The 25,009-nt window shown below is 38.9% G+C and overlaps 2 long non-coding RNA genes across 5 annotated transcripts; one reads left to right on the top strand and one right to left on the bottom strand.

The window, feature by feature from the left end:
* Nucleotides 1–232: 232 nt before the first annotated feature.
* On the bottom strand, nucleotides 233–16,131 carry LOC130266340 (uncharacterized). Of its 4 annotated transcripts, none has more exons than XR_008842836.1 (6): nucleotides 15,823–16,131; nucleotides 15,149–15,164; nucleotides 6,626–6,716; nucleotides 4,548–4,727; nucleotides 2,919–3,010; nucleotides 233–1,783 (listed from the first exon to the last, which is right to left on the bottom strand). It is a non-coding gene; the product is annotated as an uncharacterized LOC130266340 (long non-coding RNA). The 4 variants fall into 4 exon arrangements; XR_008842834.1 differs by having other exon boundaries at nucleotides 6,626–6,667; nucleotides 15,823–16,128; XR_008842835.1 differs by lacking the exon at nucleotides 6,626–6,716 and having other exon boundaries at nucleotides 15,823–16,001.
* On the top strand, nucleotides 12,055–23,513 carry LOC130266341 (uncharacterized). The gene is made up of 4 exons (XR_008842838.1): nucleotides 12,055–12,535; nucleotides 16,869–16,942; nucleotides 18,244–18,343; nucleotides 22,577–23,513. It is a non-coding gene; the product is annotated as an uncharacterized LOC130266341 (long non-coding RNA).
* Nucleotides 23,514–25,009: the final 1,496 nt, after the last annotated feature.

The raw sequence follows: 25,009 nt of genomic DNA, 5'->3' as shown, positions 1-25,009 counted from the left end.
ATCTCTACACTTCACATTTTTAATACCAGTCTCTATTCCAAGAGTGCTTTGTGAAGCACCCAATAACATTTAATGCTCTGTGTTCCCTAAAAACCCAATAAACTCTGCCTTCATTCCTGGGGAGACTGTCAAGCCTCTATCTATATACCAATATATCTATATCTATATCTGTATCTATATCTATATATATCAATATCTACAGTATTTTCAAGGAAAATGAAATGGAGGCATTTTAAATGAATTTTGTTGAATTTTCAATTGGAGTAGAAATAGTTAATACTGAAAGGTGAGTAAAATACTGTAGGGAAGATGAAGCAAGATATTTAAGAATTTTTTGTGACTTGCTTATGGCTCAGCCTTCAAAGTTCATCCATTTTTTCTGCTTTTATATGTCTTAATAGAGAGTCAGTATCCCTTCCATCCAGAAAAGTTGTTTTTTAAAAAAGAAAAAACATAACCATATTATTTCTGTGAGCCCCAGTCTTCCATGATGAAGTTTCAAAAATTTATCTGAAAACAGAAACTGGGCAAAATTCAGTCAAACCTCTGCAAAACTTGGAATCATTCTGATGCAGAATGAGAACACTGAACAAACTCCAAGAAATAAAATGCATTCAGAAATGTCAAGAGGTCCCATTTTGACATATTCAGTTAAAACATCTGAATTTATTAGAAATAAGTGGTTCTGTTACTCAGTTTTATTCCAGCATAAAATTTCATCTTCTTATTCTCTCAATCCAGTTTTGTCTTCTGCTTCCATAGCAGGCTGACAGACAGGCCTTAGGACCAAATAAAAACCATCAAGAGCACACATTAGCTGAGTCATATGATTCCAAACAATGCATTCCTGAATATGTGTTTGACAAAAATCTCAGCTTATAAAAGAATTCAGGTTCTAGAAAGGTAAAATTTATCTATGGCAAAATGCTATTTTATATTATATTTATTTAATATTGATCTGAAGGAAAATAGTTTAGATCACTGTCAAAACAAAATCAATACTCATATTCAGGTCAACTAACATAAAATAAAATAGCAATTTTAATTTTAGTTCTCCATCAGAAAGGTATGACACTTAAAAAATGCTATCCTACTCTTTTTTGTCTGCCTTGGAAATTGCAAGGTGGAACATCATTTCAGTGAAAAATTCCCAACTACCTCTAGCCAAAGTCCATGTTCAGGTACCTGAATGTTTCTTAATTTTTACAGAGGTAGAATTTTCTGTGCTTCCACCAACATAGATTCATACATAGTAGAAGGAACATTCCTATTCATTAGCCTGATGTCCCATATAGCCCAGTTAATAGGGATGCCCTAAATTATGTTCAATCTGGGTTAAAAAAACAAATTGCAGGGATGAAAAATTCACCACAGTTTTTGGTAAGAGTAAGCTCTTCTGAAGGTTAAATAACCTCACTGCTAAATATCTGTACCTGACTTCTAACCTAAATAGATCCCATTTCCAGCCATCAGCTCTCCTTATGCATTGTGCTCTCCTTAACAGCATTCTCATTAAATCAAAATAAAAGCAATACAAAATGAATTAACTAAGCCATGTCCAATGTGCTCTTTTTATTGCTGTGATTTAAATGGAAGGATTTGAAATCCAGAACTGAGAATATCTCCCCATCCCCCCCCCCCCCCCCCCATATATCTTTATGGAGGAATCAATGGGTGTTCATTATCTAAATGTTTTTGACAATCAAAAGTACAACATTACTTTGCTGGTAGAACAGAAGTATTCAGTGGTTATTTAAAGATCTTCAACATGGCTATGCAGTTTCTGAGAAAAAAACAAACAAACAAAAGATTCAGTTAAAAAATAAAAAGTCATGCTTTTGGCACAAACATTTCATCTCAAAGTAAGTTCTGCAGTTTCAATGACTGGTTCCTTGAAGTACAGTCAAAGATCATTCATGTAATTTTCATTCAAGGCACTGACAGCTGTATTACTGGTTTTTTGTTTTTGTTTTTTTTTTCCTGGATTTCATAGTGGCTTCTCTGAAACAAACTTCAAAGAAATGGAATTATTAGCCTGTTTGTGTTTGACAAGCACTCCTTTGTTACCAGTCAAGGAGACACTCTCACTGGCCAAATGGTAACAGCCTAAGAGAAACTTTGTCAAAAATTTTCATGTCAGGGAACAACCCATTGGATAGAGAGGAACATTTCAGATGTTTTTGGTTGGTGGGGTGGCCAGCTCCTGAACAAATAAAATTACATAAAGTTTCTCACCATGTATGGCATTTTAACACAAAATCTGGATGTCTCCTCATCATAAGGACAGAAAATACAATAATTTCTCTTCCAAGTTTGAGGTTTTTTCCTTTGAAAAAGCGTTGCTGCAGTTTGCACACCAAGCATTGTGACACAGGTGTGCTGATCTGCCCAGAAGTGAACAAACCAGATGAGAACCTGATTCCCTTGGGCCCTGCTCCCTGCAGGAAGCTTTGCACAACTCCATGTCTTTTCCACAAGTCACAGATTTCCCATCAGCATTTTTTTTTCTGCTGGTTGCTGGAACATGCTTTTTGAAGTAAAATGAGTCTTTGAATAATTTCCTGTTGTCTGAAAGCTCTGCAGTAGTGAGCTCTTAACCATGGAGCAATATGAGGTAACTTCACTTATATTTGTAGTCCAGTATGTTAACATGATTTTTCTCTTAAGGGCTGAGTGTAACTGCCAGTCAAACACTTAATTGAGTCTAATGATCTCACAGGCATTAAGAGATTTCATTAAGCCAACCCTGAGGGTTTTTATTTTACATTCATTTCTCAATGTATCAAAATAAAAATTGCTTTTCCATAAAGCAATGCATTCTCACCACTTCATGCTTAGATATCCTTATTGATTGTGCTTTTATTTCAAACAAACAGCACCATCCAATCTCTTTGAAGTACTCTTTGTGGCCAGGTTACCTTGGAAATAGTGCTATGTGGAAAAAGGAAGGATTCTCTCTCAGAGAATTTTCATATTTTGAAATCTGTTTGCCTGCAGAAGAAAGTCCCATCTGCAAAAAAGAAACAGAGTCCTGACTTTCTATGAGTGAAATAACCTATTACTTTTTCAACAGCTCTGAGATCACAAATGAAACATCAATTAGGTTGGTTTTTTTTTTTTGGCAGACTGCTGAGAAGAAGAGAGAGAAACTGGCAAGAAAATACTCTTTGCTGCAACAAAACCTTACTGGTGATAAATTTTAGCTTCAGAAAGTGAGACAATTCTGACACAAGTCGTTTAGTCATGGTTTTACCAGCTAGCTCCACTTGGCAACTCATCAAGTTGAAAGGACACTTAATGAATACTTAGATGGTTTTAATTTTCTCTCTAGCATTTTAGATTTTAGTCAGCATCTTTACTTGTCATACTTTACAACAAATAGCACAAACATACAAACGTATCTGGAAGAAGCACATTAATATTAAGAACTAATATGAACAATGTACAGCTGGAATGAAGAACCTGATCATGACATCCCTTTTTAAGTTTAAAAACACTCCCAAAACCTGATGCTTAGCTTAAGCAGTGGTAAAAACTAAGGTTATTTTGTGACATTGCAGAACTGATACTTGTTCTTTTGTAAAAATTTGAAGTGTAGCCATTTGGCTAAAGATTACAATTCAAAATTCTACTTACTTTTAATATTCTAAGTGTGCTGGTTTAGCCTGTGAAAATTTCAGTTTGTCCTCCCCAGCTCTATTCTACCTCTGTTGTATGCTCCAGCTACCCAGTCAGATTCACCTACTCAGTCAAGACATTGTCTTGCACAAGTAAATTTGTCCTATACAGTCAATAGAAAAGGCTTCTGAATAAAGCAAGAAAGGCCTAAGTTGTGTTGTATTCATGCATATCTACAGGTAAACATAAGGATGAATAGATTCTATTAAATTCTCTGGCACAAAAAAAATCAAAACCCCCTTAAAAGCTTCATGTCTGGATAGGACAGGGGCCAGAGAAGGATGTGTTCAGCTGAATGGCCCCCAACACAAGAAGGGCACAGACCTGCTGGGCTGGGTCTGCAGCAGAACACAAAGCTGATCAGAGGGCTGGAGCACCTCTGCTATGAGCACAGAGCTGGGATTCCTCAGCCTGGAGAAGAGGAGGCTCCAGGGACCCCTGAAGGGCCAGACAGAAGGACTTTTCCCAGGGATATGGAGTGATGTAGGTAGGATGTTAGGAAGAAATTTTTAATTGTGAGGGTGACAAGTGCCCCTGTGGTGTGTGTCCCTGCCCACAGTGGGTGGGTGGGGGTTTAGAATTAGGTGATGCTTAACATCTCCTCCAACTCAAAGCATTCAAGGGTCTGTGATCTACAGTCAATTCAGGTGAAAGTTCATTTAAACATGCTTGCACATGAGGATCCAGCTGTCAAATAAGTATCCTACTTAAAACCTTCCTTCTCAGCCCCTGGCCTGGATGGCCAAAACACAAATTCAAATTTTTTAGTCAACTTCTGAAACTCAGCAGGAGTTATGGACATTGATTTACACCTATGAACCTTTGTAAATTGTTTAAACATGGCTAACACAAAACCAGGTTGAACTCACCTGAGGGCTTTTCTTCAGTCAGCTGGATTTTTTTTTCAGTAAAAGCTGTTCTGCTAACTCATTCCAGAGAATCTGAAGAATATGAGATGATTTGGAGTCCAAACAGCCTAGAGTTGCAACCATGGCTTTGATAACACGAAATCCATAATGGTCAACTTGTTTTGAGAAATATCCACAGTACTGCTCCAGAGATGCAAAACATGACAGAACATTTTGGAAATAATATTATTTTGTGTATGCAGCTATTATGTAATAGTTTCTTCAGCAATCATTACCTTACAATGTGGACAATGGCAAGAATAAAAAAAAAATTATTTAAAACGTCAGTAAACAAGATGAATGCATTCAAAATGATAATTTATCTCTCAATTAACATTCAAAGGAAGAAAAATTAATCTACTGAAGAAGAGAGAAACAAAAGTAACGAAATATGTCATATTCTGTAGAAAAAAACTTGCTGGGTACCTAACCCAGGAAGAAAATTTTGTATCTCAGCTTATATAGAACAGTCAAACATTGAGGACTAGAAAAAATATGAGAAATGTTAATGTTGCAGAACAGATGTATGTGCAGTATTACAAACAATAAGGAGTGACACCAAAAAAGTAAATCAATCAGAATAAGTTTTTTAATTTCATTTTCTTGGTAGTCAAGACATACAAACACATGACCATGAAGATGAATGCCAGCTAGGAATGAGAGCTTCAGATCTGTGCTGCTGCTCAGATGGGTATCACTGCTCACAGAAACTCCTGAGGAATAAAGGATGTGTAAAGGAAAGATATCCTTCTCCTCTAAAAGTTTACTGGCTTTATATTGGTGGGGTTTCTGTGGCTGAGGAAACAGTTTCTCATAGTCTAGTGAGTTAAGCCAGTTCCACATGATTGCAAAAATCAGCATTCTGCTGATTTCTCCTTCTGGTTTTGAAGGTGCTTCCAGTGGTCAAGAATTATACAAGCAACATCACCACTTTGGGGTGTAAGGAAATGTTTAAGTAGCACACAAAATCTTCAGCTTGCTTGTCCAAAGTCATGCAGAAAATCTCAGATAGAAATGAGAAATGAGGCCAAGTATCTTAATCCTAATTTACTCATTAATAGATCTTGCCATCTGAAAAGTCTATAATCAGTATTAGTTATCCAGTTAAATAATTTTTTTTCTCACATAGAAGTGATTCTCTATGTGTTTTGGTGCCAAATGTATTGTTACCAACATCAATAAGATGTTGTTAAGATGATGAACTGCCTTTGCTGTTTTCTGAAAATTAGATGAAACTGGTACATTTCCATTAGGTACTTCATTCTAGACCACACTAACTAAGGCATGTTAAATCCTATAATTTGAATATATATCTGATGAAATAATTCATTAGATAAATAATTATGTAATTAAATGAGAGTCATACATAATAATGTCTAAATAAAGTCTCAGATATTTTAACATTATTATGTGAGTAAATGGTTTAATGTTGTTGATACCTTCTCAGTCAGCACATCTTCCTAATTTTTTCATTGTGTTTCACAAGTAACCAAATATCTCACAAAAGAGACTATTCTAGAAAGCTCATATCAACTGCTTGTACAGTGCCCAAGCATGATGTGTAGGCAAGGCAGAAACCTAGCATAGTTTAGGATAAGACTATATGAGCAACTCACAGCCTGTAAGTGTTCATCAGTGAATCATTATCTCCCTTTTAAAGCCAGGAACTGAAGCCACAGAGCACAGAAGAAGGCCTTTACAGCCAGTCATTTCAAGGTGTCCACTGCATGGCTGGTTTTTTCTCCTTACTTTCCCTCCTTGATGCAGGAAATTGGAGACCTCTCCTGAGTAGCAGCATTGCAAAAGTACACAGAAAGTCTGAAGCAAAGGAAGACAGTGAATCCAAGCTCTGAAAGAGCTGAACTGAGGCTTCACTTATGTCAGATGCAAGCTCTTATCCAGAATGAACATTTACCTGTGGATGTAGTTAGTCTGGCTGTATGTATGTGTCAAAGACTGGAAATAAAAATTAAAATAGGTAGAAAAAAGCACAGTTGCATTTGTGACATAACTTTACGCACATGTAACACTCAGCTTACCTTTCCCACTTTTTCCTTCTCCCTTTGCTTGCAAATCCTCTTCTGTAGTCATACAAAAAAGAATGGGACTAAGTCCAAGATATTCTCATTCCTAGAGAAAGTTTATCATCACTAGGCTGAGGAGTTGATGATGCTGATTCTCCTGTTAGCCCACTAAAATCACAGTTATATCATGCAATATGAAACCACTCCCAAAAGAAAGTTTGAGAGCCCCTTTATTCCACAGCACACGTGCAGGCAGAGTTACAGTGTTCTGCTCCCAGGAATGAAATATGGCTTGAACATTGGATCAGGAAATGAAGGAACAATGTAGGCATGGAGCCACAGAGCTGTTGGACAGCTGAAGAAATCCCAGAGGATGAGGACAATACTTTCTTATCAATGGGAGAATGTTGAAATATTCCTCATCTTTAGCCTGGCACATGTAATTCCCATGAAATGATTTTATGCAGTCATGTTCTTGCCTGTCAATTTACCTCTTTGTGACTGCTTGAAGTTGGCCAATTTCTGCCCAATTTGACAGGCTAACAGCCCCTGCAAGTTCCGTGCAGGTGAGCAGCAGGGCTGCAGCACATTTTTCCTTCTCACTGAGGGAGGAGCAGCAGTTTGAGCTCTCTGGTGGGTACCCATACAGAGAGAGGGGGTACCAAAGACCCTGGTGTGCAAAAAGCCACAAAGCAGCTTGCTCAAGCTGGGGGGACAGCAAGCTGCCAGCACTGAGCCTTCTGAAACTGTTTCATAGAAAGCCTTCTGTGCTCAGGTCTCACCTGGATCTCCAGGTAGAGCCAGGGAGCTGCTGGCAGGCAGAGCAAGGCCCTGCAGTCTCAAAGAGAGGAGCTGGCACACTGCTCTTCAGGAACAGAGCTTTGCTATCTTTGCTTTAGAGGCAGGTGGCAAGACAGAAAAGGTAGAAGGGAAAAAGGAAGCAGATAAGCAAATTAGATCCAGAAAAACAGTGATGTAATCCCCACTGGACAGACTATCATAACATGCCATCAAAAACCACTGGGAGGTTTAAGGGAATTAATTAGTTTACAGTTTCTATAAATACATTCTTGAGTGACAGGTGTTCTGGCATCCATATGCAAAGCTGACTGCCCAAATACAATTCCAAACCACCCGCCAGGAAAAAAAATCATGTTTATCTGCTGAGAAAATAGATATGCTGCACCAATCTGTTCTTCTAAGGGTTGCACACATGGCAAACCTCTTAACTCTGGCATGTCCAGGTACTTGTAATTGCAGAATGAAATGTGGAAATAGGAAGAGCTAGTATCCTGCACTGAGGCTGAGGATGAGCTTTGTTTTTCCCCTGACATTCTTGGTATTGATTTTTTCCATCTAAAAAAAGTGCTAAATAATTTACTTGCTCATCATAAGACACTGAAGAACAGATTCCACCCTCTACAGTTACTTCAGTTTTTCACTGATGTGAGTGTGAAGTGATTCAGCTCCCTTCTCAAATATTTGCAAGTCTTTCTCCTGAGTGAAGTCTACAGTTCTTTATATGTGTATATTCCTTTGACTCGGACCCAGGATTCCAAATTTAAACAGAGCTAGAGTTCAAAATTCTAGCCTTTAGCATTTAAGCCTGTAAGTATCAACAATTAATCTGCAATGCAAAAGCCTGCATTCTCTTGTACTAAGAGATGTTATGTTCACTTGACTACACAACCACAGGATAGCTGAGGTTGGATGAGGTCTTTGGAAATCATCCTGTCCAGATACCCCTGCTCACACAGCATCAGCCAGAGCTGGGTGCTCAGGGGTTTTGAACATCTCCAAGGAGGGAGGCTGCACAACTTCTCTGGCCACCACTTCCACTGTACAGTGAAAATATTTTGATTTTTATTTTTCCAACTATTTATCCACTTGGAGTAAAAAAGAAGTGCTCATTTGCTGTAAGAATATTAATTACCAGCAAAAGAACTATAGACTACTTGCTATGAACTGTATCTAAAGTATGCTCAGTTGGATAGCTGAACTCATAGAGTGACTGTACTGCTTTCCACTTTGCAAATAATTTGTTACTAATCCAGTAACATATTTGGGAAGGTACAAGGATGATACCTGTGCATACACATTGCACAAGCTGCAGCAAGAACTTTCTAACCATCTGACCAAGAGGTGAACTGCAGAAAGTACCAAATGTTTCCTGAGTGGTAATCTTCACCAAAGTCAGTAGCTTTCAGTTTTATCACTTGTCTTAATCACTCATATACATCCCCTGCTGCCAGCTTGACTTTCTGTATGTAGTTGAATACACACAGTGGGCAAGGAAGCTGGGCTAGTGCTGAACTGTAGAAAGGCTTGTAATAAACAACACCTGTCATTTCTATTTCAAGAGAAAGTAATCTTCTATACAAAGATATGACTGCACTGGGATGTCATCCTCCCTTGGCTTCCTCCTCACATGGTTTGGTTTTCTTAGCTGCCCTCAGGGCAGGGCTGCAAGGCACCAATCTGAGTCACAGAAATCCAGCCCTAGGCTCACATCTTTTGAGAAACATAAATCCAGCCAGTTCTGCATAAAAGGTCTCTCAGTGTCACTCCTATGAGAACCTCTTTCTAATTTTTCAGAGCAAAGGAACCCATCTCTGACAAATATTACCCATGCAATAGCCTGTCCTAACATGCTGCTCCCTCTGCATCATGCTACTTTCTCTGCTATCCATACTGAGCTACCCTGCTCTGAGCACAGTGCTTGGAGCCCACCTCCCAGAGGAAACACCCTGTGCATTACAGGGCTTCCTTCACAACATGTGAAACACATTTGTCTGGTGACGACTGATGTGACCTTTTCTGGGGGTTGAAGGAAATCATAGATAATTAAGATTAAGCTAGGCTGAGGTAATATCAATTTATCACCCTAGAGAAATCAAAATGCATATTTAATGAAAGAGTATTTTCCTGGATGCTGAGATCATAGGAAAACAGACCTTGGAAATCTGTGGAAATCTGTGTCTAACTCTCCTTGCCTGTACCTGTTGCTTTGCAGCTAAGAGACAGCCTCATCCAGTTTCATCACTTCCCTTGCCATTAATGCAGCTCCTGCAGTGCCCACAAAATTTGTTTCTAATTATAATAACAAAAATACATATCTGTGGCTCCAGGCTTCCATAGCACCTTCAAAGACTGTTCTTTTTGGGCTGCTTTCTACAAGAGAGAAATGGCAAGTGCTGGAGGCTTTCTAGAGAAGGGCAATGGAGCTAGTGAAGGTTCTGGAGCACAAGATTATGAGGAACACTTGAGGGAACTGGGGTGTTTAGACTAGAAGAGAAAATTGGCTCAGGGAGACCTTATCTCTCTCTACAAATCCCTGAAAGGAGCTGGTGGCCTTGTAGGGTTGGTCTCTTCTCCCAGGTAACAAGTGATAGGAAAACAAGAAACAGTCTCAGGTTGTGCCAGAGCATGTTTAGATTTCTAAATGCAACCATTTCTTCACCAAAAGAGCTGTCAGGCACTGGAAAAGGCTGCCTAGGGAAGCAGTTGTGTCAGCCTTGCTGCAGGTCTCTAAAATCTGTGTAGGTACTGCACAAGGGGACAGGGTGTAGTGGTGGGCTTGGCAGTGGTTTATTTACAGCTGGACTTAATGATCCTTAAAAGCCTTTTCCAATCTAAAGGGTTCCACAATTCTATCAATTTATACAATAGAAGAAAATCCAGCACCATTAATCCAATAATTTCAGTGGGAAAGCAACAATGTACAGATGCTACTTTCTGTCCCGTGAGAAGTTTATTCTCAGCTTTCTCCAAGTATTCTTCAAATCAATGGCTTCTAACTCAGCCTGAAAATTCACCACAGAAAGGCAACTTTTCATCCCAGGCCAGGCAGCAATTTCAGTTTGCTCTTGCAAAATGAGAAAGCTCCAGTTTAAGGATTACAGCTTCTACAGCATGACTCAGAGGAGAAATTTTCCAACCTATCAAGTCTCTTTTCAGACCCAGCAGCTTCAATCTCAGCTCCAAGTGCCCACAGTACCCAAAGCACTGGGATCACATTTGCCCATGCAAAATATTTCCCATAAAACAAAGCTGCACTCATCATTAGCTGGGATTTCCAAATCTAATCTAGCTCATTTGTGAAGGGCAGAGCAAACATTTAACATTAACATGACAGAAGCAGAGGTAAGTGCACTGAGGGCCAAATCCAAAAGGAAAGGCTGCAGTCTTCCAGGCAGCTGATGGTGGTAGGGTGGCAGGAACAACTGGAGAATAAAAATGGCAATATGTAGTGCTTGCACTGCAGAAACATTACAGTAAACTATTTCCACTGAGTTAAAGCTCTACTTGTACTTGACTTGTTGCTGTAGGTATTAGGTGAAAGGTTTAGAGGACAACCTTCTTCTCCTTTTTGTTGGAGGAAGATTAACCTTTGCAAGGCCACTTTAACCAAATATTATGCAAAGTTCTAAGAGGAATAAGCACTCTCATTTCCATCAGAATCCAGGCAATTTTTCACTCTCATGACTTCCCCTACTGCCCTTGAGAAACAGCATTCAGAAGTCCCAAGGTAGCTTTTAAAATCCATTGCCCAGGAATTTAAACTTGTAAAATACATATTTTTACAGCACTCAAAAAGCCCAGACTCTCCTGAATATTTAAATGCAAAAATACCACCCAAGTAGGCTCAGATGGGACAAAAATGGCATTTGAAGTCCCTTTATCTTGCCAGAACACAAGCTAGACTGACAGTTGATTTCTATAGTATTATTAATTTATATTTATTAGCACAGAGCTCAAAACCATTAATATTTTATAGCACAGAGGAAGAAATATCCCTTCTCATTATACCCTGACCACACTGATACTGTCATGGTTATTACTGAAAATTTAAGAAAAACAACAACAAAAACTTCAACACTGTAACTGTGTTTTCCAAGCTTGTAGATTATTCTCTCTGCTGCCAGCAACATGACAGGGCCTTAGAGAACAGACTCAGGAAACTTGCTTATAGGCAATTTCTACATGTCTTTTAACTTTCCCCTCACATTCCCTTCTAGGTAGAAAACAGAGACAAGGGTAAAAGGATTCAAGTGGTTTCTTTCTGTCCTCAAAGTGTATCCTTTCTTTACCATTCCCCTCTTTCTTACTTTGCTCATCATTCCAGATCTTACTGTGCACCAGTAGCAGGTAAGTTGCCAAACAGAAGTCCTTCCATCCAGAGACAGAGCCTTTCCCAGAGTCACTGGCACACCAAATACAGAGGAAACCTTCTTTGATTAATTGCAAGTCTCATGGCAAACAATATATGATAGCTGCTGAAGGACAAAGCAACCTGAATCTGTAGGAATGATAAAAGTCAGTATGTCTCTTCTCATATTTTTTTTTCTACTTGTTCTTTCTAGTTTTTCTCACCCGAGGTCATCACATCTGCAATAAAGTAATGAAGGCTTCTTCTTTTTCTGTATAATGATCTTAGGCTGTCTTAGACAAAAAAATGTGGGGGGAAAAGACATATAATTTTTACATTTATAGAAGGAATACATTTTTTTCTCTGCATGTAGTAATTAGTGGTGCAAATGGTCAGTAAGCAATACTTCCCTACCTTAATAGAATAAAATCTTTGGTTAATTAGGAGATTTAAACACATAATGAATATGTGAACTCTGCCAACTGTTCTAATAGAGGCCGTCAGCTCATTTATATTGTTAATTGAACAATTAGTATTGCTGAATTGCAAACCCACAGGAGACAGGAGGGCAGAACACGTTCCTGAGACACTGCGTTGCTCTGCTGGCACCAGATATCTGTGACCACAGGTGACTCCATTGCCCTCCAGAGCCCTTCAACAACATGGGTGGATTTCAACCATTAGGGAGAGAAATTTAAATGTGCAAATATTTGCATTTTCCTAGACTGATCATAGTCCACCTCTTCAGAAATATCTCAGCACATGAAGACTGACAGGTAAGCAAACATAGGAAAAAAAGATGAAATGGTCAAAAGGAATAATGTATCCTGTCCAGAACTTCCAGGCATCAGAGACACCCGTGACTTCTTTTCAGATGGTGGAAAATAACACTCTCCCTGGGGGTAATCCTATTTTTGTGCATATATACACACTTCTTTATTTAAAATATATGTGTCTATGACTATTCAGTGTAGAGATTATAAGCAACTTGCTGAAACACAGTACTTCTGAACTTGCTGCTTACTTCAGGAAGAAAAATAATAAAAATGCATAAAGAAGAGCAGCAGACATAGAACAGCTGCTGACTGATGGCACACAAGAGGGACTCTGCAGGGGAGAAGTTTCTACTGGGTTTCTATCAGCCTAGAATAATGCATGTGTTGGACTGAAGAGATTCATCTATAAATAGGATCATTCTTCCTTCTGCATTGATCAGCAGACATAGGCATAACCAGGAATTTAAGGTGAATGATACATCCAGCAACAACAGAAAGAAAATGGGTTTTTGTCTTAATTAATAGAGTGGAGCAATTTACTTGTGGAAAAGGGTTATTGCTGAAATGTTGCTAATATCAGTACCTGCACTGAACTTTTAACCTGTCACTCACAGTTCATGTTGGGCACATAAAGTCACCTAGGAGCTTAATGAACCAGTATTTTTACTGTGGTCTTGTTGTTATACACTGGGGATCTAGTTTGATTTGAAAAATAGAGTATTGTTTTAATGCTCTGTCAATAAAGCATCACCACACTGCTGGAGAGCCATGAATGAAGATGTGTTTCCTGCTTAACATGAAGGCAAAAGAAAGGAGAAGCAAGGGGGAGAGGGAGTGACAGTCTCTCTTGTCCTTTGATATGGACCTGGAGACTAGCAGTTCAATCCTTCAGTTCCAGGGCTTAGCAAAGCCACCACTGAGAGTCTTCACCCAAGCCAAATCTGAGTTATTGGTGTCTTCTTCAGGGGATGGTGTCTGGCAACATTAGACAAATCTGCAATCTCCGTTTCACTGCATCTGTGGTGAGAATCCACTGTTGCCCGAGCATTATTTTCCAAAAGCATGATAATATTTTATTTTCAGTGCTCTGTATCTCTCATGTTACACAGAATTATCATCACCTATTACTGTGGTGAAACATGGCAGCTGCTTAACAGAACACAGTTATAGACGAGTTCAGGAAATTAAAATTATACTGGGTCAATCTGGGACTCTGTTATACCTGTGAAGCAACACAGTAGTTATTCTGTACTGAGCACATTTAAACAAGGGAGTCTTCAAAACCGCTGCATGAAAAGTTGCAAAGCAAACTGTAAGCAAGTGGAACACCATTATCAGAGGTAGAAATTGCTATATCTGCCTCTTCCTAATAGCATTAGGTAGATAATGTTTGCATATATCTGTTTTTGGGAGATCCCACATCAAACTTCTCAAGTACCTTACACTGGTAACTGAAGGCTAACTGGGACTTGCTCAGAAATAACTGCTATGCTTTAGCATTAAAAATAACAAATAATTTTTCAGTGGTAGGGTATTTGAAATCCAGAGTTGTTAACCATTTGGCACACCATGTTTGAGTTTAGGGAAGCAAATCCCAAACAGAACAATTTATCCATGGAGAATGCACATCATTGTCACAGGATATTGTGCATTCTTTAAAAAGTTCACATGATTTCAAAACAGCAGATAGACAAATTCATGGAACAAAAGTCCAACAAGTTAATCACTGGCAGTGGCAGGATCCTGGTCTGGACTGAACTTTGACCTGACTCACACAGCCACTCTTCTGCCCTTCCAGGAGAATTCTGCTCTTACTGTTACTAGACATAGAAGATTTACTGTGTGCAGCTGATACAAGCTATGCAAAAACCATGTAAAACCAGGCACCATTACTGAAAGGACCCTAATCACTAAGTTAATATTCACCTCCACAGTTAAATTTGTCACTCTATCATAAGGGGGAAAAAAATCTTGTAAGTTTAGTGCAGCAAGTATTGGTTACTGTATTTTTAATGATGCACACCACAATAATACAGTTGTTTCTACCTTGCTGCAGTCTAACTGAAGCCATACTTTTGAAAAATGACAAAATTTTTATTTGTCTTTATCTCTCCTATGCTGTATTGAAAAACTCTAGAACAGTATAAGAATTAAAACCAATTTCCTAACACAGAAATAGATAATGAGCTTCATACTGCACTGAAACTTCAAACTTTTTCCCTCCCAATCTCTGACAATAAGGGGTTCAAAACAATCATAGTTTTGCTTCATTGGTAGCTTTAATGTCAGTAGACACTGAAAATTTTACATGTAATGTGAATAGTTGCATTATTCTCTTGTGAAAGAAGAGCTAAACACTAATCTCAAAGTGAAGCAATCAAGTGTGTCTTTACTCATGCACACAGCTGTGATGTATTTGTGAGAATTATCTGCATTAGTATTAGTCAGAATGGATTTGGGTATTGAGATGATCAGTGATTAAATCTACAATTACACAAAGGTAGCACTCAGTGTGTTACACTTCCCCATACTGAGTAAATACTAGGTAAAAAATTACATGCACTAAAAGGTTAGAGTTCTTGGAACACAGAAAAAAATGTAAAGTATACTTACCAGACCTTTAGCTAGTCTGTTAAAAAAAAAATCAATCTTTATGACTTTTGAAAATTGATATGTATTAGTTATGAGTCTTATGTGGTTTCTTCAATTACTTTTTGTAAAATTTGCCAAGTTTTTTTTTTTTGTTTTTTTTTTTAATAACTGAAGCTGTGCATTTTATGTTAAAATTAGAAACTCTTCCTTTGTGGCCTTTTAAACTTAATTATACATCACAATTGTTTCTGATTTTAGAGCTATCACAGATTCAACCTCTAATCTCTCTTTATTACTAGCTAACTCTTTACTATATAGCATAATAATGAAAATGCTAGACAAAGAAACAGCAGAGGCATCTCCAAAGTTTCCAGCTCAAAAGCATTAAAGCAGCTCCTTTCTTCTTAAAATTCACTGCTAGATTTGGCAGAATGTATGGGGTTTATTTGAAGACTGGGCTTTCAACATTGCATTGCCTTTTGGATACTATCAGACACCCTTAGATTCACCTAAACCTGGTACTACCTTCATTTATGTAAACCTGGAATAAATCCAGTAAAGTTAAAGTGGTTATATAAAGTGGTTATATAGAATAAAGGTAGTGTAGGATAATAGCAATTCCTCCTCTGCCCTCCCCACCTGTTTTATACCTTTTAAGACTGAGTTCACCCTTTCCCCACTGTATGGCAGCTCACCATGTGGTTAACTCCTGTGCTGGTGCTTCCTTCTGGTGTTCACCTCACACATCTTCCCCATGGGAGCCATGGCTACACAGGGAGTCAAGCAGTGAAGAAAGGAATGGAGTCAGGCATCTGAAGTCTACATTTCAATCATGTAAATGAATGTCAGGTGGGAAGTTTACCAGCAGAGAAATAATCCCACTGACAGAACTTTTCTCAGGTGACCGAAGCTGCTGGGGAGACACTGGAGTGCTGCTGTCCTCCTGAGATTATTTTTTGGCTAACAAAGTAGAAGGTTTTGAGAATGGTTACAGAGGGGTAATCTTCTTCCAACAGGCCAGAAATGCCCTTTGCCATGGGCAGGTGACAAGCCCTCTCTTCCAGCCTGCTGTGTTTGTCACCTCATGTTAGGGTTGTCTCCTGGCAAGCAGAACACAAGAATTTGAACCCCCTGTAGCCTGTTACACCTGACTACCACTGAGTCACACAAAAGCCAGCTATACACTGTGATTTGCTTTAATTTATTTGCTGCTTTTTGTTCTCAATTCCCTGTTTTAGGGAGGATGTATTTCCTGCACTTTGATTTCCATGAGTAATTATGTGCCACGTCTCCCAGGCAGCCAGGCACCTCCAGGATGCTTCCCTGCCTTCTCTCTCACAGGAAGGGCTGACATCCTTCTTCTGAGCCCTTCCTGCTGTCACAGGGACCTGCAGATCCTTCATCTGACACATCCAGCTGCAAAGGACAGGGAGCTGAGGCACTCATCTTTGACTTTCTGATCTGATCTGCTCAGCTTGAGCACCTAAACCATAAGTACTTGCTACACTTCCACAGTGCCTTGAGATTCCTGCTTTCCTGGGGATGATATAATACAAATATTAAAGTTTTTCCATCACCTCTCAGCAGTGTTTTTTGGAGCACTGCCTTGTCCCTTCTCAGGCAATTACAGAAGTTTTGTATTGTAAAGTCCCAGCATGAGAACAACTCTTAAGGAAATGCTTTGCTCCAGCAAGCCCATTCATCAGGGACATGCGAACTGAAGTCTCCTTCCTTTTTCCAGGTAGGAAAGGATGACTGAAAGGAAGTTTCCTGCAAAAAACACTCTAACATGCTCTTCAAAATAGCCTGGATTTGGTGAGTTTCTGAATGTGATCCAAATAGCTGATATAATCAGTAAAACCAAATAAATTACCATGTAGTCCAGCCTTTCTCCAAGTCTGAAATAGAAATTATGGAAAATAATGAAATTTTCCTCCCTTCTGTGTAAGCCAGGTTTTTTCCTCTTTTTCCTCCTAATAGTACCTGTTGGTGCACTAAAAACTCATATTTGTCCTTACAGATTTTGTCACAGAACTAAGAGCAGTCTGGAGGGTCTCTACAAAAGAGAGTGTGTGCACATTAGATAATGATGGCAAGAAGAGGCCAGCTGGACAGCTGGTATTAAAATCTACTGACACAGGATTTCATTTTATTTATTGCGTGGTTAATCCTACAGACATACCTAAAACAATAAAGAGACATCCTTATTTTTCTAATAAATCAATCAATTACATTATTACTGCAGTCTAAGCCAAGCAAGGTTTAAAATCAGGTTATTCAAGGTTATCCAATAAGAATTTCCCTTCCATGTTATCTACCTGTTTTGCAAATGCTTATAGCTAAGGAATGGCTGATGTTTGATGACCCTTCTCTACACAGATATTCTTTATAGCAGGGCTATTTTTCATCTATTTTTTTACAGATAGAATTAATAAAATCGTGGGGAAATATGTTGGCTTAATGTTTTGTAGCCTTTAGGTGGATTTACCTGTGATTTGTGCAGCTCAGGAAGCCAGGGGAAGGACAGCCTATTTTGAGAGAATGTTCATCTGAGTACTTCTCAGGAAAATTTGAGAAAGACATATTTTCCTTACTGCCATACACTTCTGTGCACAATCAACAATCATTTTGCTCTGAGCCTTGGTGATGAATGTTCCCAGGGCACTTTTCAAAACATCAGGGGTTTCCTCTAAATGTCCTTGGGCAAATGGCAGATCAAATGTCTTCTCACTGGGGCTGGTGACATTCGGGGCTGAAAACCAGCTGCCTTTCACTTGTGGCAGGCATACACAGAGATTCTGAGAAACACTGTCCTGTGGGATAGAAAAGCACTGAAGGAACATTGGATCAACTTTCTACCAAAAAAAAAAAAAAAAAAAAAACAGCTGAAGGAATGCTCAGACCATACTGTAGAGAGAAATGCTGCTCAGCTTCATATTCTCTTGCTAGCCCAACATCAAAAAAGTCAAGTCTGGCTTGAAAGAAACACTGCTAAGTCTGCTGAGATGCTCTGAGGAGCTTCTCAGCAATAAGGATGTCTATCAGGAGCTTACACAAACGAGCCTGCCCTCCCCCAGCAATTTGCCATTAATCCTCCTTCTTTGCTGCCACTGCAGGACTTACTGCAGCAAAACCCTGATCCGAGCCTCTTCTGGGAGCATGTCTGAGGCAGAGAGAAAAACAAGACCCAGGAATACTCCAGGCTATCAGCACCAGGTAACTGAAATTCAAGGACACCTCTCAGGGCTTCCACAAATAGATTTCAGTCCTCTGCCTACCCCTCTGGTTTCTAAAAGCCCCTGTTTCTTATAATCTCTCACACTTTTTTTTTTTTTCCCCCCCAAGGGAAGCAGGAATCTGCTATTACGTGCCTTGAACAAATGGGAATTGATGATGTGAGCAACTTGCTCAAAATCAACCATCAGCATTGAGACAGAGGATACAATTGAACTCATAGCTCCAGAATCACAATTTTTTGCCCCAAACTTTAGGCAATCATTCCTTCCCTTACACTAGGACTTCAGTGTAGATGTAATGGGTACTTACTTCTTGAATAGGGTGAAACTATGTAGGTCTCCTCCTGACTCTGACACAAGCTTATTGGTAGTGACAGAGCTCACTATCAAGACAGAAAGGTATTAAAATAGGGGTCCCTGTCTGGATTTTGTGCCCTTCTCAGCATAACTCCATATATCCCAGCTGCTCTGACACCCAGAGCACAGGACATCACACCTGCAGTGTTTTATTTTATATCACACCAGCAATGTTTTATTTTCCTTGCTTCTCTGCTGAAGAGGAGTGCATGACGGGAAAATCGGTTCTCTCCCAAGATGCCAGTTAATTCTTACTTTCTAAAGTGTCCTTATTTTCTTTCTATGCTTATTTGGGTAATCACACTTCACCTCTGGGGCATGGATTTGGAGAGTGCAATTCAAGCTGTGTTGTGTTGCATTATGATGCCATGTAATACAGGATAAATGCTTGCTTCCTCTGGGATACTGCATTTTGAGGCACACTACTGCCAACACATAGGTTTATGAAACACAACTAATGACAAAATCATAAAATCAGGAGGTACTGGTTACACCTTAGCGAAGGATAAAGAGGAAAAAACCAAAAACAGAGTGAAAGACAGAGCAAAAAATATAAATACTGTTGACAGTTTCAAATACAAAGCTTTTTGACAGGTATTTATTGAACTTCCTTTGGACTTTAATACAGCCAATGCTAAAGATAAAATATAGACTCTTTTCCCTGCCTAATCTGCTATTTTGGCATAGTATCCAATTTCAGTATCTCTAACAAAAGCATAATTAGACTCACTATTACAGATGTGGGACATCTACTCCCACCATGTTTTGAGTTGAAGGTTTAAGACCTATTTTTCCCAGCCTACTGCAACTTTTATTCTGCATAAAGCTTTCTCCTTTGTTCAAAATCTTCAATTATTTATAAATATTTAAATACAAGGCAATACAAAAAAGCTGGATATTAATCTATACAAAAAGGAAAGTCAGAGATAAAAAACCAGCTGCAAATATTCTAAGATGATAACAAGAATAATCAAAAAAACCTTAAAACCTACACTCTCAGTTGGCTATTGTCAATTAAATCACTTTAAAATGGGTCTCAGTACCAAGGGATTGTTCATGGGTCTGTTGTAAATTTCTTTCCTGGGTATTTATTAGTGGACAGAATCACTGTTGAGATGGATGGCATGTGTTCACCAACACCCCTGTACCCAAGCATACAGTGGGTAATTGGCTTCTGCCACATTACTACATTTTACCTCCATGTAATTGTAATGGGAATAAATGAATGGCTGCTCTGGAGGATAAACACTGCTGCTTGCTGAGAAAATTGCTCAAAATTGGACCAGCCTGAATCAACTAGACACTGAGCTTTAGTTTCACTAATTTCTTTGTGTGGTTTAATATCAGGCTGTCACCTCCAGTGCACTGAAAACATAGTACCTGTGGCTCTTACACAGGAAATTATCAATGGGGTCCATCTCAGCCAGCTCCTGTCAATCTCCTGGTTTGTCACTGATGATTTAGAGACTGAAAATGCAGAGGTAAGGCAGGCATTTACTAACAAAGGCAGGCAGAGGTAGGATTAGCCCCACTATTCCCACCAGGCCCTCTATTCCTACCCTTGCCAAAATATACCTGCTGATGTGCTGCTTTGCCCATGGTGCATTGATACACCTCTTTGTGTGAATGGGCTCATCTCTTGGCTCACCACATAGCATTTACTCGATAAAACAAAACTCTGAAGAACAGTCAAAAATAGTTTTGGACCACTCTGGCTTCTACTTTGTGCAGTTCTGAAGGAAAAATTTTCAGGTTACTATTTTTGCAAGCCCTATCTGTGTTGTCTGTATCACCTAGTTTACATGACATGGTACAGGGAAATTATATACCCAGAAATTCATCAAAGGCTGAGGGCACACAAATGTCTTCTCAGTTCCTCTCCTGCTGTTGCTCAGGGACAGAGTAAAGAGATGTTTCTGTCTGTAGCATGTGGCTTGTTTGGCAATCTGAATCAAATGCCTGGAATCTGCAAATCTTCAGCTTTTGAAACCAGTAAACATTGGATTTTAATGAGACTGAAATTAACTGTAGTCTTGGTCCTTGAAGGAACCCAGGGGAGTAGCAACAGGAGCACATGAGCGAGGTAAAAAATTAGAGCAAGCTAACATCAAGCACTCCAACATAAATAAATGGATTCCTATCAAACAAAACCTTTGTGAGGTGCATCTCTCTGCTGGATACAATGTCAAAATGTCTGCTTTTTCCATCCAAAGACTGACATGTGGAGGCAGATGCTGTTCTTCTCCAGCTGTCTGGGCTACTGAGAAACAGAGGCAGCAGATACTTGGGCAAAGTATTTTATTTATGATGTTAAAACTTCCAAACTTCATAGCATCTATCCCAAATCCAGCTGGACTAAAATTGCTGAAATTTCTCCTTATAACCATAGGAATTTAATTTATATTACAAAACATTTACTTTCAACAGTGAAAACCTTTTTTATAAAAATAGTAGATATGAAAATATCTATATTCATATGAAATAATTAGATATATGAATAGATAAATGAGTGGTTTACTTTCTTTTCTCTCTCCATGTGAACAGGCAGGACCAGCCATTTAAGACAGATTAAACATTATGTTCTTCTTTTTTGGGCAAATGTCAAAATCTCCCCAAAATACTCCAAGGTTTTGACTGATTCACTTAATTGCTTTGTCTTATTTTTTTTTTTTTTCATCTGTTGAGTGAGAATATTGAAGTATGTACTGTAATTCACTTTTAGAAGTACTTTAAAAAAAATGGCATTATATTCAATTCCTGACAAACTTATTTAACATCCTTGAAATCAAAGGCTAGTTTCTCCCATCCATTTCTCTGCTTTTTCACTAGATTTTAGATAAGGATGGTCTTTTTAATTTGTTTGTTGTTTGGCATTCACATAGGTAAATGATAAACACATAGGTCATATATATATGTTAGCTATAATTTCATCACCAAAGATTCATTACCTCAGAAATTCAGAAGTGATCACAAACCTAAGATTAGAGAAATTCTAGTGGAGGATTTCAAAGTATTTTAGGTGCCTTGAATTACTTGTGTTTCACATATGTAGTTCTGGAGAAGTTTAGAGAATATGTTAAGTAACAAAGCAGACAATCCAACATTGGTCATTGGCAATCCTGGAGATACCACACTCAAATGAAAGGAGTTGCTGTGAGAATTAGCAGAATTTCGTTCAGTATTTCTACAGCATTTGAAACTGAAGAGCTCTGGAGTTGCCCATGGTAATAAGAAGCCTTGAGAGCCCCAGCCCAGCCCATCACTTCAGCATGTCCTAAAGCCAGGCATGTTCCTTGGATGGGAGGGGTGATTATGGGTCCCAAGCAGCTGTGCAGTGCTGGATTTGCATGGAGGGAAAATATCCTTCCTGACCCCCCGTGGGCAATCATCTCAGTTCCTGGAGCATGAAATTAGAGTGGCCTTATCTTTGCTTGCATACTGTAACTACAAATGTTATTAGTGATCATAAATTTAGCAAGGCCTATTTTAAAATCCATCCACAGCATTATTGCATGACTTTTGAAGACAGTCCTTTTCGAGAACTTACAACTTTTCCCCTTGCATCTTTTAATTTCATTTGGGTGAACTGGGGGAGGAAGGTCACCGTCAAACCTGCTGAAATGCAAATATAAACAGTAGTGCTTAGCTCCATTTCTGCCACCTTAGAACAAACAGAAACTTACCAATGTGTAGAAAGAATAACATTAAAATAAATACCACTCTTTCCTTCCCTGGAGTCTATGAAAAACCTTGGGCAAAATATCCCAATTTTGAGGTGTTCTGGTCTAGTTGAAGTTTGTATTGTTTAGACTCATAATGATAGTTTGCTTCTCTCTTTGTCCCTTCTTTTAATGAGGAAATCCCACCACAGCTCAGCAGAAATGACTGATCACCTATACAGAGAAATCTCCAATACTGGCAAAGATAATTGGCTGTATTTGGAAGACAGCAGGAAGAAGTGCAGGTTAACTTTTCTGCTCAGAGAGATTCTCTGCAAGTATTCCTACTGTTTGGAAGGAGAGAAAGGTGAATGGCAGTGCTGCTTCCCACACATGGAAAGCCCATCTCTTATGCACAACGAGCAACATGTGTTTTTCAGTCCAGATGACTTTGTACTTTAGCCTGAGGAAAAACAACAAAGCCACAGTGAAAACAAACCCTTCAAAACCTGGGGTGGGGCAGAGTGTATTTCTCACTTGACCTTTCTTGAAACCCTTCCCCCAGCAGATGAGCTCCCACTGAGACTTAAACCATGAACAGCAGACAAACAGATGTTAATAGCATCTTCACTGGAACACTGTGCTGGTCCAGAGCTCCTGCTGAAAATGCTACTGGGCTTTATCCTCCCTCCTGCAGGCGTCTGTGCTAGTGCAGGCGTTCTGAAAGGATTGCAATTTTGCTGCAGGCTCATGGCATAGAAAAAACAGAGCTGTGAGGGAGAAAGGCCTTTGCTGAACATCTCTCAAAATAAGCTTATTTAACAGTCAGATGGGAAAAGACTGGTCTATCTTTTCCTTCTTGCTTCCCAGACTTTGGAATGCCCTGTGATTTACATTGCACTCAAACCCTCAGCACTGTTCACCCTCTTGGCAAGCTCCCCCCTTCCATTCCATTCCTGATCTCCATGCCTTTGATTACATTGATTAAAATAAAACCAATATATCAGAGACCTACTGAAGCAGCTGATTCCAAATATCCACAACAGCAAAAATAAACATTGGTGAAAAGCACCTGCAATCAACAGAAATAAAATGAAAGCAAAAAAAAAGTATTGTATAAAAATAATAAAAAAAAAAAAGACCAATTTAATAATTTAAAATTTAATAATTTCTAAGGGGTTTCTAATTCCTGTGTATTGGATAAGGTGGTAAGAGTTGAAGAAAACGAGGATTTGCACCAAAATAACATTAAAATTAACTGTCAATTTTAATGAAGAAGAAAAGCAAATACAGAACCTTTCTGCAGTACAGCTGGATCAACCTATCAACCTCCTGGTCAAGGAACATGGAACAGACATGAATGCATCTATGATTTTCTATGCCTTGGACTGGAAGTAAAAGATCTTCTTTTAGAAATATAATACATATACAGTTTTTTTTCCTTTGAGGGAGAATGACTTTCTAATGTGAAGGAAATGAAGGTGCAAAAATGGCTCCTAAATGTGCCAAAATGAGGTCTCCAGTTGGTAAATGGGTAACAGCATTTCTTGTCTTATTTTACTTCTTTTCTGTAGCTTCTGAACATTATTCAAAAATGAATGCATTTCAAGTGTATGGTTGAATTTAGGTGGAAAGTGCTGTTTCGTCTCTTTTTTTTCTTTCTTTTTCTCTTCCTTGCTCCTATTTATTCCAAATGATTTTGAGCTGCAAGGCTTTTACATTAATGGATGCCCCCATTCAGCTGGATTAAAAATCCTCTTTACTATGAGCACTGAAGGACAACACAACACTAAAACCACCTGGATAGTTTATTTTATTCAAGCACTAGTTGCATTAATATTTGAAAGACAGTAATTCATGTGCTGAAACACTTAAGAAAAGGAAGAGGGATGGGGTCATGCAGGAAGTGACACCTGACTCTGTTTTACACAGAGGGAAACAGAATCTCCTTTAAAAATATTAATACACTGAGATATATATTTTTTTCCCTTTTAAGTCACTGTATGTCAACCAACAGTGCAAAACCAAAAGTATGACAAAATAAAAATGGAAAAAAGGCTAGATGAGGAATAGGCATCTTCCTCCTTTTTCTCCTGTATTTACAGAAAGGCCTCTGCAGGATGGAATGCACTGGAAGTAGTTTGTGACTTGATCCGTAAATATCCAACAAATCTGAGCACAAACATGAAAGGAGGTATTCAATAAGAAGCAAAGTGGCCTTTCTCTCCCTCTGTCCTTTATAATTTGAAGAAGACATAATTTCCTGTGGGATACTGTCTACCTGGCCCTGGTGCTCCCACCAGGAACAGAAATTGGTCTGCTGCTCTTCTGACATCGCCTGGATGAGTCTTCAAGTCTGAGACTGAAATTGTTAAACTTCTTTGGCTTTCCAGGTGCTTGTCCTTTTCTCTCCTGCTGCATTCTAGCTGACCACTTTTCAAAGGTGAGGCCAGGAGGACAGAGCACGTGGAAGGGAAGGAGGGGGATTGGTCTCCAAGCATTCCCACAAGTTGCTTCTTTTCAAAGGCTTTCTTGTTGAGCATGGAACACAACAGATTCCCCCACAAATGCTTACAGAGCCGCCTTATTTCAGCTTTTATTTCCTTTGTTTGTTTCTTCAAAAGGACTGA

This window comes from Oenanthe melanoleuca, unplaced genomic scaffold (genome assembly GCF_029582105.1).
Source record: "Oenanthe melanoleuca isolate GR-GAL-2019-014 unplaced genomic scaffold, OMel1.0 S021, whole genome shotgun sequence".
In the NCBI taxonomy this organism is placed as follows: Eukaryota; Metazoa; Chordata; class Aves; order Passeriformes; family Muscicapidae; genus Oenanthe; species Oenanthe melanoleuca.
The sequence above is the reverse complement of the archived record's forward strand: the minus strand, read 5'-3'. Positions and strand labels throughout refer to the sequence as shown.